Raw genomic sequence first — 14,720 nt, forward strand, 5'->3', positions numbered from 1 at the left:
GCCAGGAGCTGAACTCAGTGATCCTTGTGGGACCCTCCCAGTTCAGGAGATTCCATGATTTTGTGCTGTGAATTCAGGATGTGAATGTGGGAGGGTAGAGAGGTGGGGGCCCTGGAGAATTTTCAGTATCTTAATGATTCCTTCCCATTCCATGATTTTGTGCTATGAATTCAGGATGTGAGGGTGGGAGGATGGAGACATGGCTGGTGGTGGCCCTGGAGAAGCTTCAGGATTGTAACAATTGCTTCCCACCAGCACTAAAAACCTGGGAAGAACAAGGGAGAAGAAACAGGAATCACCATGGAAATCACAGAATCCTTTAGGCTGGAAAAGACCTCTAAGATCTCCGATTCCAGCTATGAATCCCTGGCCAAAATAGCAGCCAGAGAGCCCAACCCAAGTGTCCTTCCTTGGGAGGGCTCCTTGAGATTGGGAATTCTTGAGATAATTGGAACAATGTGGAGGAACAATCCAGAGGAGCTGGGACAAAACAGCAGGAAAGCACAAGGAACACTCCACTGTGGAATCCATGGAATTGTTGTCAGAGGGGTTGTCTCTCTCCTACTCCTTCAAGCTCAGCTTCGGGATGATGATCCCAGTCTCCATCAAACCCTCCTGCAGGACTTTCCTTCGGATAAGAATGGTCCATGCACTAAACATCAGAGCCCACCATGAAGCCACCTCTGGAAAATATGGAAGTGAACTTCCTTACAGCCAATTTGGTGCCCACAGGCCTGTTCTCGGAATTGCAATCCTTTATCCTAAACTAGCACAAGGTCTGGATGTAAGGCTTTGAGGCAGGAGCTGCCACCAGAAGCCAACAGTGAGGAAAAACAAGCCATGGACCAATTTATGGATTCACTACTGGATTTAATTTTGTGGATGGAGATCCGTGGAGATCCAACATAAGACCATGTGCTCTGCCCAAGAACATGGATCCCTCTCTGCTGGAAGAAGTGAAAAGCCTGGCTTGCAAAGCATGGAAGATGCTCGGGCAGCTGGGATTAAGGATAAAATCTCCGGCACCACTGCTGGATGGGGGTGTTCCCAAAAGGGAGTTTGGAGCTGTCCCAAGAGGCCACGTGGATGGAGCCACTGGGATTTGGGAAGCCAGGCATGTTGGCAGCACCGAAATAGGCTGGACCATGCACTTGGCACCAGGGTCAGGGAACTGTTGGTAGGGACTGGGAATAGAAAAGCAACAGTGGGAACAGATAAGTCACATCCAGGGAAAAATGAAAGGTGAGAAAATATGGAGGGACCTGAAAGTCAGCTGGAAGTGGGTGAGGTACAGATATGTTGAGTCCCCACTTTTCTTCTCAGCTGCTCCAACCCTCAGAGAAGAGCAGAGAGAAGATCTCGGGTCCAACACCCTGCTCCCACTGATCCATCCCAGGCTGCCAGTTTGACTGGGAAAAAGGAGTGGAAATGGACTCTGTGAGGCTCCTCTCTCCCTTAGCTGGTTTCTCCTGCCTGGATACTACCCTGGAGCAGGAAAAAACCCCTTCAAACAGAAACTAATCCTTTTGCAAAGGGCTCTGAATTAGGACCTGAAGAAAGAGCCTGGCTCAGAAGTCTGTCCCTTGCCTGGAGCTGCCGAGAAAAAGAGGGAAACAGAGGGATATCATGGAAGCTGATGTTCTGCACTTCTTGGTGCGCTGAGTTGGGGAGGGCTTTGCTTCCAGCACAGGCGGGTTATCAAGGGATTTGCTGCTGTTGCAAAACTTCTGCATGGATTGGGAGGGGGAGGGAAAGGTTTTCCAGCAGTCAGCAGAGCACGATTTAGCGTCTGCAGAGGCAAAAATGACCCTTGCGATTCCACTTCCTTCAGGAGACCTGGATTTTAGACTTCCCTGCTGGAGAGAGATGTTGCTGTGGGGGAGGGTGGTGTGGGAGCACAAAGGACCGGTGAGGGGACAGGGAAAAGTCATTATTCCAGAGGGAATCACGGCTGTAATTAACAGTATCCACAGAATTCTAGTCTAAGGATGGGATGATGTGGAACACTCCTACAGAAGGAGCCAGGAGTGATTCGTTTGGTCCTTGGTTTAACCCTGATGAAATCTTGAATGGGAGGGTCTGAATGATCAAAAACCAAGGAAATGGGAAGATTTTGGGGTGACCTAATTGCAGCTTTCCAGTACCTGAAGTGATCTACAAAAAAGATAGAACGGAACGATTTACAAGGGCCTGGAGTGACAGGAAAAGGGGGAATGGCTTCAAACTGACAGAAAGGAAGTTTAGATTGGATATCAGGGGGAAAAATCCTCCATGTGAGGGTGGTGAGGCATGGGAACAGATTCCCCAGAGAAGTTGTGGCTGTCCCATCCTGGAAGTGTTCAAGGCCAGGCTGGACAGGGCTTGGAGCAGCCTGGGATAGTGGAAGGTGTCCCTGCATGGGGACATGCCAGAGGGATGGAACAAGGTGATCTTTAAGGTCCCTTCCAACCCAAATCATTCCATGATTTCTTGAACAATTGAATTGAATTGAATTTGTAATGACATGACCTTTAAAGGCCCCTTCCAACCCAAATGATTCCATTATTGTGATTTTACAGAAACCTCGGACTTATCCCGTGGAGGAGGGACCACTTCAGGAGCACGGACAGGGAGAAAAACAGGAAATGGGATGAGTATAAACACCTTTAGAGTGACAAGAAAAGTCATGGCAGAGAAACATCAGCACTTTAGGTGGACCCTGTGGAACACAGGCAAGTCAGGGATGGTGGGAGAAGAAAACAGCGAAAGGAGGAACCTTCGGGTCTTATTTTCAGGGAATTGTGAAGAACAGGTTAGGAACCCAGACAGGATTTGTGGGAAAATCTGTGGGATTTTGCATGGAAACCCAGCCTCCATATCTAACATGTGCCAGACCAGTGGGGGAAAGCTGCTCCAAATCATCCTCCAGACCCCTGCACATTCATCCAAGCCGTACAAAAACCCTTTTAGTCCTTTCCCAGTGCAGGAAAGATGTCCATCTTTCCTGACCTGCTTGGCAGCTCCATCTGGGCCAGGGCTCCCTGGGGTGCAGGGAGCTGGTTCTCAAATGTCCCCTGCCTGTCCCCCAGCTGCTGCTCCCCTCCTGAGGGCACCTCACACTGGGACTGCTTGGCTGCCTCGCCCCCGCGGGCAGCGCCAGGTCCCCGGGGTGCTGTTAGAAGACACCTTGGCTGGCACCCAGGGCTGACACCTGATGCATCCCCACCTCCTGCAGGGACCTCAGCCCCCACCCACGGGCTTCCCTCAGGGTTACCAGCGGTCCTGCAGCGGGAAAACCACCGGGGCATGGAGTTGTCCCAAAGGAAGCATCCCCAATCATCATTCCCACCATTCCTGCACCTCCATCATGAAGTTTTGCATCCCCAGGGTGGAGGAGGGTGAAGGTTTCAAGGAGCAGTTTTACAGCAGGAAATGTGATGGTCTTAAAGGAGTTTTCCAGCTTAATGATTCCGTGATCCATGCTGGGACGCGGAGCTATTTGGCTCGGGAAGGGTTTACGTCATGGAGAGAAGATGCCAGGGGGCCTCCCTGCTGGAAGGAGCATCTCCAAATTCCTGGAGGTACAAATTAACCGGCACAGACTGTGCTGGGAAACAGAACAAGCCATGAGCTGCAGGGATCCGCTTACACCGCCGGGACCTGGCACAGGGAAGCGCGAGGCTCCAGCAACGGATCCCTGCTCAGGCAGGGGGACAAAATCTATCAGGGTCCAAACGAGCACAGCCAGAGGGCCCAACACCGAGCTAAGGTTTCATCCTGGAGGGACAGGTGGGGCTGGGATCGGTGGAATTCCACCTGACTGGACCATTCAGCCCCAGAGGCAGGGCTGAGGGATGGGGACAATCGCTCATCTGGAGGGGACGGTCAAGTGACACTGAGGGTCACTGCAGCACTGAGACAGAGCAAATCAGACCTCACCACATCCCTCCATCCCCCTGCTTTCCATATAATCATTAAGGAAATATTTGGGTTGGAAGGGACCTTCAAGATCACCAAGTTCCTCCCTCCTGCCATGGGCAGGGATATCTTCCACCAGACCAGGTTGCTCCAAACCCCATCCAGCCTGGCCTTGGACACTTCCAGGGATGTGGCAGTGGGGCTATAAATGCTGCTTTTCCGGGCTCTTGGATCTCCCCTCTCACCATTCCTATACATACATGGCTACACCATCCTGGGCCACATCAAGGATGCATGGACAGCCCTTGGATATCCCTCCTACCAGAGTCTTTGCACTTGCCAGTCCTGGAGCTCTGCCAGGAGCCGCTGTCTTCCTTTCAGGGCCTGGGACAGCCCAAATTGTCCTTGGCAAACTGGTACCAGCGCCAGCTTTCCTGGCCTTTCCCTGTTCCACAGCCTCTTCTCTGGGAGCAAGTAGGGATCCTGAGCCAGCCTCTGGCTGCTGCTGGAAGTGTGTGACTCTGACACTTTTTAAAGTCTAATTGTCTATTTCTCATTATTGAACAATTCCCTTTATTTGGGCTTTTGGGCTGTCCAGGAAATCCAGTCAATAGGAATTCCAAGGCAAATGCTGGCTTTGCATCCTCTCCTGCCATCCCTCTGTGCCTGACAACGCCGTTGGCATCACTGGAACCAAAAGTTTGGGAGCTAGAGGGGATCTCCAGCTGTTTTGAGCATTGTGCCAGTGGGAATGTTGCCTTCTCAGGATGGGAACTGCTTCTCCAGGGGTGATAACCATTCCCTGAGGGTTATGGGAGGCTGCTGATTCAGGGGGGAAGGATGTGCAGGGATAGAGAATGCTCTGGAGACAGGCTGGGAGGACTGGGAGTGCTCACCTGGAGAAGAAAAGGCTCCAGGAAGGACGTAGAGCCTCTTCCAGTGCATCAAGAGGCTCCAGAAGAGCTGGAGAATGACTTCAGACAAGGACCTGGAGTGACAGGATACAGGGAATGGCTTCCCACTGCCAGGGGGGAGGGATAGATGGGATATTGGGAGGAAATACTTCCTAGTGAGGGTGGTGAGGGGCTGGGATAGAATTCCCAGAGAAGCTGTGGCTGCTGCATCCCTGGAAATGTCCAAGGCCATGCTGTATGGGGCTTGGAGAAACTTGGTCCCCCTGCAAGATCAGGGATATCTTCAACCAGATCAGGCTGTTCAGAGCCAAACCCCCACCCCAAATTCCTGGAGACAGAATGTTCTGGCCTGGGCCCAATGGAAAAGAGCAGGTGATCAAATTCCACTGCCCAGGAATGTTGTCTCCTGCTGTTGGAATTGTCACTCTGGATGTAGCCAATGGCAGCCACCAAAGGGGATAAAGCAGGCGAATCCTTGCCTTTATGTCATGTGAGGAAAGGTGCATAATCCCTGCTGTTATTCCCATTCCCAGCCAGTTCATCCCGCTTTACTGAGCCCATCTCCAGCTGGACAGCTCAGAGATGGAATTTGGGATGTCCTTATAGCGGCACTGCAAGGTTTTTCATCCCAAAATGAAATTGGCACTGAAAGCCCTGGATTGTTTATCCTTCACCTTCTGGAGCCGGGGAGGATGCAATTTCCATCTGCCTCCTTCCTCAGGAGAAGAAAAGGGAAGGATTATTCCCAGGTAGAGCCACAGGGAACTGGGAATACTGAGCACAAGACACTCGGGGACACCAGGAGTCCTGATGCCACTGCCGGCTCTTCCAGGACATTTTCACCTTGTGAGGCTGCAGGGAAACGATGGAAATCTTGCTAGGAGTGACCCCTAAAGGCTGCGAGGCTGAAGAAACCCAAAGATGGGGATTTTCCCAGGAAAACGAGTCTGCTTGAGCAGAGAGAGGGGAGCGGAGACAGCTCCTGGTTTTTTGTTCGTGGATGTGGCCCTACAGGGATTCACATGGGAGTGGAATTCAAGGGGATGCAGGACAAGGATGAAGTTTTCTGGGACAGGGCTGGCTCTGATGTGTTTTTAGAGGATTCTGCTTCTTCCCGTGTATCAGAGCCCTTTCCTTACCCTGAACGGGACATTCGGAGCCATCAGCAGTGGCAAACAGGGCAGAATTTCATCAGATGTGACCTTTAAGTCACCTCCAAAGCTACTCCTGTGCAAAAATGATTGTCAGGAATCTGGGATCTCCCAGTGTTGCCATGACAGCTGCAGAGTGAAGGAGTAGGATCCACCCTCAGAGAGGTTGCACCTCGATCCTAAATGGGAAAATCAAAATGCCCCAACCCGGGGATGTTTTCAAGCCTCCTCACGGCTCAGGGTAACCCGAGAGGCAGCAAAATTAAAATCACTCATCGAGGACGCTGGCGGGGGGAGATTAATGAACCTTAACCATGACATGTGCTCCCAAAACTGTGAAGTGAGGAACTCATCACCAGGAGGCCCCAGCTGGGAGAGTCCCGGGAATAAACAAAGCCAAGGAGCCCAGCCAGCCCCCAGGGTGCTTCCCCGGTGCTTCTTCCTGTTCTGGGGGTAATTTGTTCTTAATTTTCTCCTGTAATCATTCCTCAAAACTTCCTGTTTCTTTCTGGGCAGGACTTTTTTACCCAGAGTTGATTTTGGCTCTGTCCCACAAAGTCCCCGTTCCCTCCCTGATTAATTTGGTTCACTGGTGCACAGGGAATTATTTTGAGTCCCTGATGGAAGGAAGAAGATTTGTTGCAAAATCTGAGTTTACCAGGACATGGAGTCCCAAAACTCCCTGCAGTGTGCACTGTGCACTACAAGAATTTTGGGACAAATGGGGGAAATGGAGCAAAAAGGGAAGAGAAAATTACATTTGGAGAGATCACTGCCCTGCAGAGGGAAAATCAGGTGCTCTGTGGGGCAGAATGCCACAAGGATGGCCATATTTAAACCCCAGATGCAGATTGCACACTGCCCTCCACACAAATTTGTGAGGATTAATCCTCCTGATAAAAAAAATCCCATTTAATAAACTTGTCCTGAGCTCAGTTCCTCCTGAGGGATTGTTCTTCCAGGCTCTGCATCTGCCAGGGACCACAGCTGGGGTTGCCATGCCCTTGTCACAGTGTCCCAGGACCTTGGCACATCAGGAGAGCCCCTCATGGGGATGACAAAGCAGCCAGGCAGGAGGATCCTATGGACGTTCAGGCTTTCCCAGCGAGGCACAGAAGCAGACCCGGAGCTATTCTGGGTGTCTCGTTTTCTCTCCCATGCTCCGTTGATCAGTTTTCCTTTGGCTCTTTCCCAAAAAACACAGCCCTCCTCTTGACAGGCTGGAGTTGTTCTTCCCCTCCCAAGGTCATCCAATCTCCAAACCATCCCTTCCGTGGGTTCCAGGAAGCTCTGAGCACCCACCACTGAGTTCAGAATTCCCTGGAGCCAGAGGTGCCTCCATCCCAGTGCACTGGAAAGGAAAAAGCAGCCACCAAAATAAGAAGGAATCTTGGAAAGATGAAAGATTCTGCTCTGTAGGAGCAGTTGAGGAACACCCAAACCTCGCCAGATTTGTGAGATATCTTTCATTCTCCTCATGTCATTCCACCCCTTCCAAGAGGAATCAGAGAACAAAATTCATGGTTAGATTGGATTTTCCCACAGCATAAACAAGGTGAGTGTCCACAGATCCCTCGGAATGCTGCTTTTCAGGGATGTCTTCTCCTTTTTGGAGCCATCAGGTTCGTTCTTCCATCTGCTTGTCAAACTTCCTTTCTTCCCCATATCCCATCTAACCCTACTCCCCCTCAGTGGGAAGCCATTTCCCCTTGTCTTGTCACTCCAAATCCTTGGAAACAGTCCCTCTCCATCTTTTTTTTCACCTCCTTCATGTCCTGAAAGGCCACAATTAGGTCACCCCAAAACTTGTCTTTTCCAGGCTGAATGTTCCCAACTCTCCCAGCCTTTCCCATCCCTCTGATCATCTTGGTGCCTCCTCTGGACTCGATCCCACAGCTCCACATCCTTCCTGTGCTGGGACACCAGAGCTGGATGCAACATTCCAGGTGGGGTCCTGCCAGAGGAAAACAGAGGAGCAGAATCCCTATCCACCTTCTCCAACTCCCAGGGATCAGGTCACCATCATCTTCCTGCCTGGGCAGGCAGCGAGCAAAGACAAAGACAAAATTCCTGCCTCAGATGGGATTGATCTTCCAGGTTTTTCTCTTCTCCCAGCCCATCCAGGTAAGATTCTTTTCACCTGAAGGAGCAGTGGAAGGCTTGGAGCATCCTGGAGGACAGTCAGCTCCCTTAGAGACTCCGATAAAACTCTCTGGTCTGGGAGACAAATCCAGACCAGTTCAAGGCCAGGTTGGATGGAGCTTGGAGCAACCTGGGATAGTGGGAGGTGTCCCTGCCCATGGCAGGAGCTTGGATGATCTTTTAGGTCCTTTCCAACCCAAACCATCCCAGGATTTTAGGTGTTCCAGACCTTGGAATACCCAGATAACCAGCCAGGAATCCACAATCCACTGGAAAAGGGCAGAAATTGTGGTTTCTTCCCCAAAACAGGGATGGGACCTCCCTGCTCCAGCTAAATGGGACCAAGAGGATTCATCCCCACAGGGTGGATAATGATCTCTTCCCAAAGCATCCATGAGAAAGGATCTGGCCAAAATCATCCAGAGGGAGCCCAGCAGACCCAGCCCACCATTCCCCCCCCCCCATTCCTGCATTTATTTCCCTCTCCATGGCAGCCGTGGTGCCTCTTTTTTTGTGCGGCCAAGAAATCCCACTTAGGGTTGATAGACAATTTGTGTAGGAGCCAGAGCCTGGCGGGAGGGAGTCCCAGGCAATTTGAGGATTAAACTTGGATTTATTGTTGGGAAGCAGAGCCAGAGTTGGCTTTTCCATGGAGGATTTACCTCCTGCAGCATCTGTGCCATGTGTCCAGGGTGAGCCTGGCTGTGCAAAGTCTCTTCCAGGTGGGATTGTCCCGGTTTTGCTGGTCTTGCAGCAGGATCTGGCCACTGGGTTCCTCTCAGGTGGGAAATATTGGTGTCCAGGTGCTTCAGGCTTTGGAGAAACTGAGGGATAGGAAATCACCCCCTGGAAGAGCAGGGAGAGGTGTTGGGGAGTGCAAGGGAAAGGGTAAGGATAAAAAGGAATAAGAAAAACCATCAGACTGAGGCACAAGCTTCAGACCAGACCTTGTTGCTAAACTGGGCCCTGGGCTTGACCAGCAGTTAAAGCCTAAAGGTTTAACAGCATTTCAATTTAATTGACAGCTTAAGTTAAAGAATTGAATAAAAGATTCCTATAAAATTTACAGCAGTGACTCACAGATCCAAAGTACTGAAGGATCTAAGAAAGAGGAACATTCAGAGTACCCTCAGCCCCAGGATGACAGGAAGGGAGAGTGGGGGGAGATGTTGCACAGGTGATGATCATTAAAAAAGTGTGGTTTTGTCACCACAAATGTGAAGTCACGATTTTTAGGGGGTGGGATCACACTTGGAAAAATGCAAATTGTCCCTGGAGCAGCACTGCACGAGCAGTGCTGGGCTAAGGATGCAAAAATATCAGGGAGTGGAAATGTATTTTATGAAAACATTACCAAAAAAAAACTCCCAAAAATCAGGTGCACCAACCCTTCCTTCATTCCCACCTGGATGAAAAGCCCTTCCAGTGCAGGATTAATTTAATGGACCCAAAACTCCAGATCTTCCCCAGGAAAGTGTTCCAGCTGGATGAACCTGGTCCAGGGCTCTTCTTCACTTCCAGTCACATGGAGCTGGGAAGTTGCTCCATGACTTTCTCCTCTGGCCTTGGGCTGGTCTGGGTGACATTCCAAGGTTAGGCATGGAATCAGAGGAAAGTTTTCAGGGAAACAACCTATTGGACATGACTGTGACAGGCGACAGAGTTTGAGAGAGCCCAGGCTGGCGTCAATGTGACATTGAAACAGGGCTTGGTTCCATCACCTCAGGAGTCACCTGCTTTTAACTGGTTAAAATCCCACTCATCCCATTTTTCCAGAGAGGCTGGATTTGCATTGCCACCAGCCGAAGCAGAATAGCCAAACAACAGCTTTTCACATCCAGCAGTTTTCCAGCAACCAATTTTCCAACAGGACCTCAAAAGGGGAGGATGGAGAGCTTGACAATCATCCCAACATTGGATTCTGGCATCATGGGAGGAATTTGGGAAAAGGTAAAGGCATAAACTCAGCAAAGGGTCAGATAAGGATGGACCAGAGACACCCCAGAGCCAGATGATGGATAAGAAGTTGGCAAGTGGACACAAACTTGGAATACTGCACCGCAAAAAGAACATGTCAGGGACATGAACAAACAAATGGAAGCTGCGTGGTGGAGGTGGATGGATGAGTGATGGATCCATGACATTGGATGGATACCACAGAGAGGAGGAGGGATGTGTGTAATCCCTTTCCCGCTCTCTGATTCACTTCCCTTCCATCCCCCTGGATCCCCTTTAAAAATAATTTCCAGAATCCGCTCCATAAACATTCCATGGGGGGGGTTCAGGAGGCGAGGAGTTTGTCACCAACAAGAAAATGCTCTTTACACAAACCAGGCTCGGGTTAGGGGGGCTTCAAATGCTCTCACAAAAACCCTCCAAAACTAAACTGAAACCCGGGGGGTAAAAAATTAAAAATAAAAAGAAGAATTAAAAAGAAAAAAAAAAAAAAAAAAAAAAAAAAAGCCCCGTATTTTCGAGTCAGCTGAGAAGTGACAAAGTAATTTGCTCCTGGCAGTCTATCCCGGCAGCCTAATTCCCAGTGACACCATTCAGCTGCTGACTACACGAACTGTCAGACTCAATTAGCCGGGAGCCAGCAGCGCAAAGTGTTTACGGGTGCGAAAATTCCCTCCACACGCTGCGTGGAAGTGGGAGAAAAATCACTTTGAGGGAAAGGGGGGAAATTCAAGTGGCTGCTTCCACGGGAATGGCCGCCTCTGGAGTCCTCTGACACGGCTGTAAGGCTGTAAGGGAGGATGGAAAAAGGTGAAGAGGGAAGAATTCAGGAAGCTCAGGGATGTCATCGATGCCTGGAACTTCCCAAAGATCCCCAGAGCTCCCCGGAGCTCTGGATATCCCATTCCCTGCAGAAATGGTTTTGAAAACCAAGGAAAGGGCACACACAGCTCCATGGATGGCTTGAATTCTCCTCAGGATGATTAGGAGGGGGATAATCCATCTTTCTGCCATCACGGCCATGGAGGTGTACGGACACCATTCCCAGGACACCCTCCATTCTCTTCATGTGTCATGAGGGGAGCAAAAGAAGAAATCTGGGCAGAGCGGTGAGAGCAGTGCAATTCCCAAAAATCAGAATCCCTTCAGGAGCAGTGAAAAATAGGAAAAGTGACCTCAGAGTACCTCTGGATGGGGAAAGCGTTGTGACTGTATGAAAATGGTTCCTCAGCCCAAAAAGCAGAGGGTGAGAAAGAAGTCTCCAGTATCAGAAGGATGTGGAGTTGCTGGAGCAAGTCCAGAGGAGACCATGGAGCTGCTCCAAGGGATGAAGCCACTCTACTCTGGAGACTGGGAGAGCTGGGAATGTCCAGCCTGGAGAAGAGAAGGATCCAGGGAAACCTCAGAGCTCCTTCAAGTGCCTAAAGGGGCTCCAGGAGCGATGGAAAGGAGTTTCGGACATGGACATAGAGTGACAGGACAATGGGGGATGGATTCCCACTGACGGAGGGCAGGGATAGATGGGATATTGGGAAGGAATTCTTGGCTGTGAGGGTGGTGAAGCCCTGGCACAGGTTTCCTAGAGAAGCTGTGGCTGCCCCATCCAAGGCCAGGCTGGATGGGGCTTGGAGCAGCCTGGGATAGTGGAAGCTGACCCCCATGGCAGTGGGATGGAATGAGATGGTCTTTCCAAACCAAACCATTCCATGATTTTAAGGTTTCCCCTTTTGCTACCTTGTCCACTGACAAACTTCCCATCCCTGCCTGAAATCAATTCCAACTGGAGATGAATCTCATAGTCTGAGGCCATCAGACTTTCCCGAATCCTTTAAACCCTGGAAATTTTTGCCATCGCTTCTTCTGGCAGGGGGGGTGGGATAAGCACTTCCAGAGGGGCTTTTGCAGTGGGATTCATCCCTGTAGAAATCAACACACAGGAAGATCCTGGCCAGACTTTTCACATATCCCAGAGTGCCCATGGAATTGGGCTCTGGGATGAGACTGGATGAGAACCAGGGAGGCTGGGAGACAACTTTTTATCCTTCTAACAAGAGAAAGCGGTTGACGGAGAAGGATTTTGGTCTGGGTCCAACTCATATCCCTGACCTTTAAACTTTTCCCTTTCCAGGGATGCCTGGCCCCTCTCCATGGAGGGGAATTCTCCTTCCAAGCAGATCAGGATGATTTCAAAGGGCAACCCCATGCAGGTGTTTAGTGACATTGCCACCAGCTCCCAGTGGGATGTACCCTTATGGGATGGGGAAAATCTTCCCTTTCCCTAGAGAAACTGAGGCAGGAGATAATTTTCCATTTCCCCCACGCACATTTTCCTGTCAGGTGAAACTCCAGGCAGAAAAATCCCCCCTGGAAGAGGTTGTGTCCCAACAGAGCAGGAGGAGGGGGATGCCATTCCCAGGATGCTCTTGGGGACAGATCTTGGAATTGCAGAGGACACAAAACACCAGGTCCCACTCTGTGGATGTGACCTCAATCTTCTGGCTCCAAATTCCGAAATGCAACTTAATAGGAGCTATTTCTGCCCCTAAGCAGCAGTAACTTAAAACTGGACCCCAGGCTGGCTCAGGCCTTACTCCCTGCCAGGTTTTCCCAGCCTTTCACAGATCCTGCTCAATGAGTGCTCCCAGGAAAAGGGTTTAAGTCACATCTTTGATGGTGAGAGAATCATGAAATGGTTTGGGTTGGAAATGACCTTGAAGATCATCCAGTTCCTCTGCCATGGGCAGGGACATCTTCCACAGGACCACGCTCATCCAAGCCCCACCCAACCTGGCCCTAGACATTCCTTGGAATGGGGCAGCCACAGCTTCTCTGGAAATTCCAGCCCCTCAGCACCCTCTCAGGGAAGAATTCCTTCCCAATATTCCATCTAACCCTCTGGCAGTGGGAAGCCATTCCCCCTTGTGTCACTCCATGTCCAAAGGCCCTCTGCAGCTCTCTTGGAACCCCTTCAGGCTCTGGAAGGGGCTCTGAGGTCTCCTTGGAGCCTTTCCTTCTGCAGGTGAACACCTCCAGCTCTCCCAGCCTGGCCCCAGAGCAGAGGGGCTCCAGCACTTGAAGCATCTCCATGGACTCCTCTGGATCTGTCCCAGCAGCAGCTCTGATGTTGGATCCCAGGGTTGGAGGCAGCTCTGCAGGTGAGGTCTCACCTGGGTGAGGCAGAGGGACAGAATCCTTGCCTGTCACTGGACATGGACACCAGTTCCAGCTGGGCGTTAATCCAGTACAGACACATCCTGGAGCAGGACTCCTGCATTTCCCACACTGAGTATTGCAGCTTGGTAGGAAACTCCCCATCCCTGGAATTGTCCACAGCCAGGTTGGACAGGACTTGGAACAACCTGGGATAATGGAAGGTGTCTCATGTCCAACGAGGGAGCTGGAGCATGGTTTGGGTTGGTCCCTTTCAACCCAAACAACTCCATGACTCCGTGAAGCAGAGCAGTGCTGGGAGGGAACTGGGACTCCACTGACCTGAAGAGATCCCTGGAACATCCCTCTGTGGGATCCAGCCCATTCCATCACCCTGACTCCATTACCAAACAATCTTGGAATTAAAAGACGCAGTTGGCCCTCAAAGACAAGAAAAAAAAAAATCCCTGAAAAGCACCAGCTGTGTAGGAAGCAGCTCCTAAATAAATTTCAGGAAGAATTTCCTCATGGAAAGGGTTGTCCGTCATTGGAATGGGCTGCCCAGGGAAGTAGTGGAGTCCCCATCTCTGAAAGAATTCAAAATCCATGTGGATGTGGCTCTAGGGGACATGGTCAGTGGTGGCCTTGGTAGTACTGGGGGAATGGTTGGAATCAATCTTTTCCAACCTGAATAATTCCATGATTCCCCAACTTCTGACCAGATGGACCTGAATGCCAGATCCGTAAATCCTGGTGGAGACTTGGGAATAAAAGGTTCGTCTTAAAATGCTGCTGCATTTTTGAAATGAAAAGTGGAGAGCAGAACAACAGAAAAGTCTCTGTGTCACTCACAATTCTTTTATTCTGCATCAAAGCAAAGCAGGGGATTTTTGGAGATTTCACTGTCAACACAAAAAATTATGGGGAGCATTTTTCTTCCTTTCATAATTATTTTCCTCCCTTTCCCCCTCCCTTGCTGATGGAGAGAAGAAGGAAGGTTGTTTTTCCTTTCTCTGAGGGACAGAAAGTTAAAAAAAAAGAAAACAAAGGACAGGTACAGAGACAAACCCTGGCAGTGTTCAAAAGACAAAGTTGCTTTTTTGTTTAGGATTTTGCACAGAAATTCTTCCCTTTCTCCAGCAGAACCCAAATTCAGGAGCATCCCTGGCTGCTGCTGGGATTGACTCCAAAGGCAGGTGCTGCCTGATGTGCTCTGGACTGCACTGACCCTTTATTTTTTTAAGGAATCATGGAATGGTTTGGGTTGGAAATGACCTTAAAAAATCATCCAGTCCAACCCTCTGCAATGGGCAGGGACATCTTCCACAGGACCAGATTGTTCCAAACCCCATCCAACGTGGGCTTGGACACTTCCAGGGATGTGGACAGCCAAAGCTTCTCTGGAAATTCCATTTCAGTGTCTCAACACCCTCCCAGGGAAGAATTTCATCCCAATATCCCATCTAACCCTCTGCTCTGGTAGTGGGAACCCATTCCCATTGTGCTGTCA

Source organism: Poecile atricapillus, chromosome 2 (assembly GCF_030490865.1).
Source record: "Poecile atricapillus isolate bPoeAtr1 chromosome 2, bPoeAtr1.hap1, whole genome shotgun sequence".
NCBI classification, from domain to species: domain Eukaryota; kingdom Metazoa; phylum Chordata; class Aves; order Passeriformes; family Paridae; genus Poecile; species Poecile atricapillus.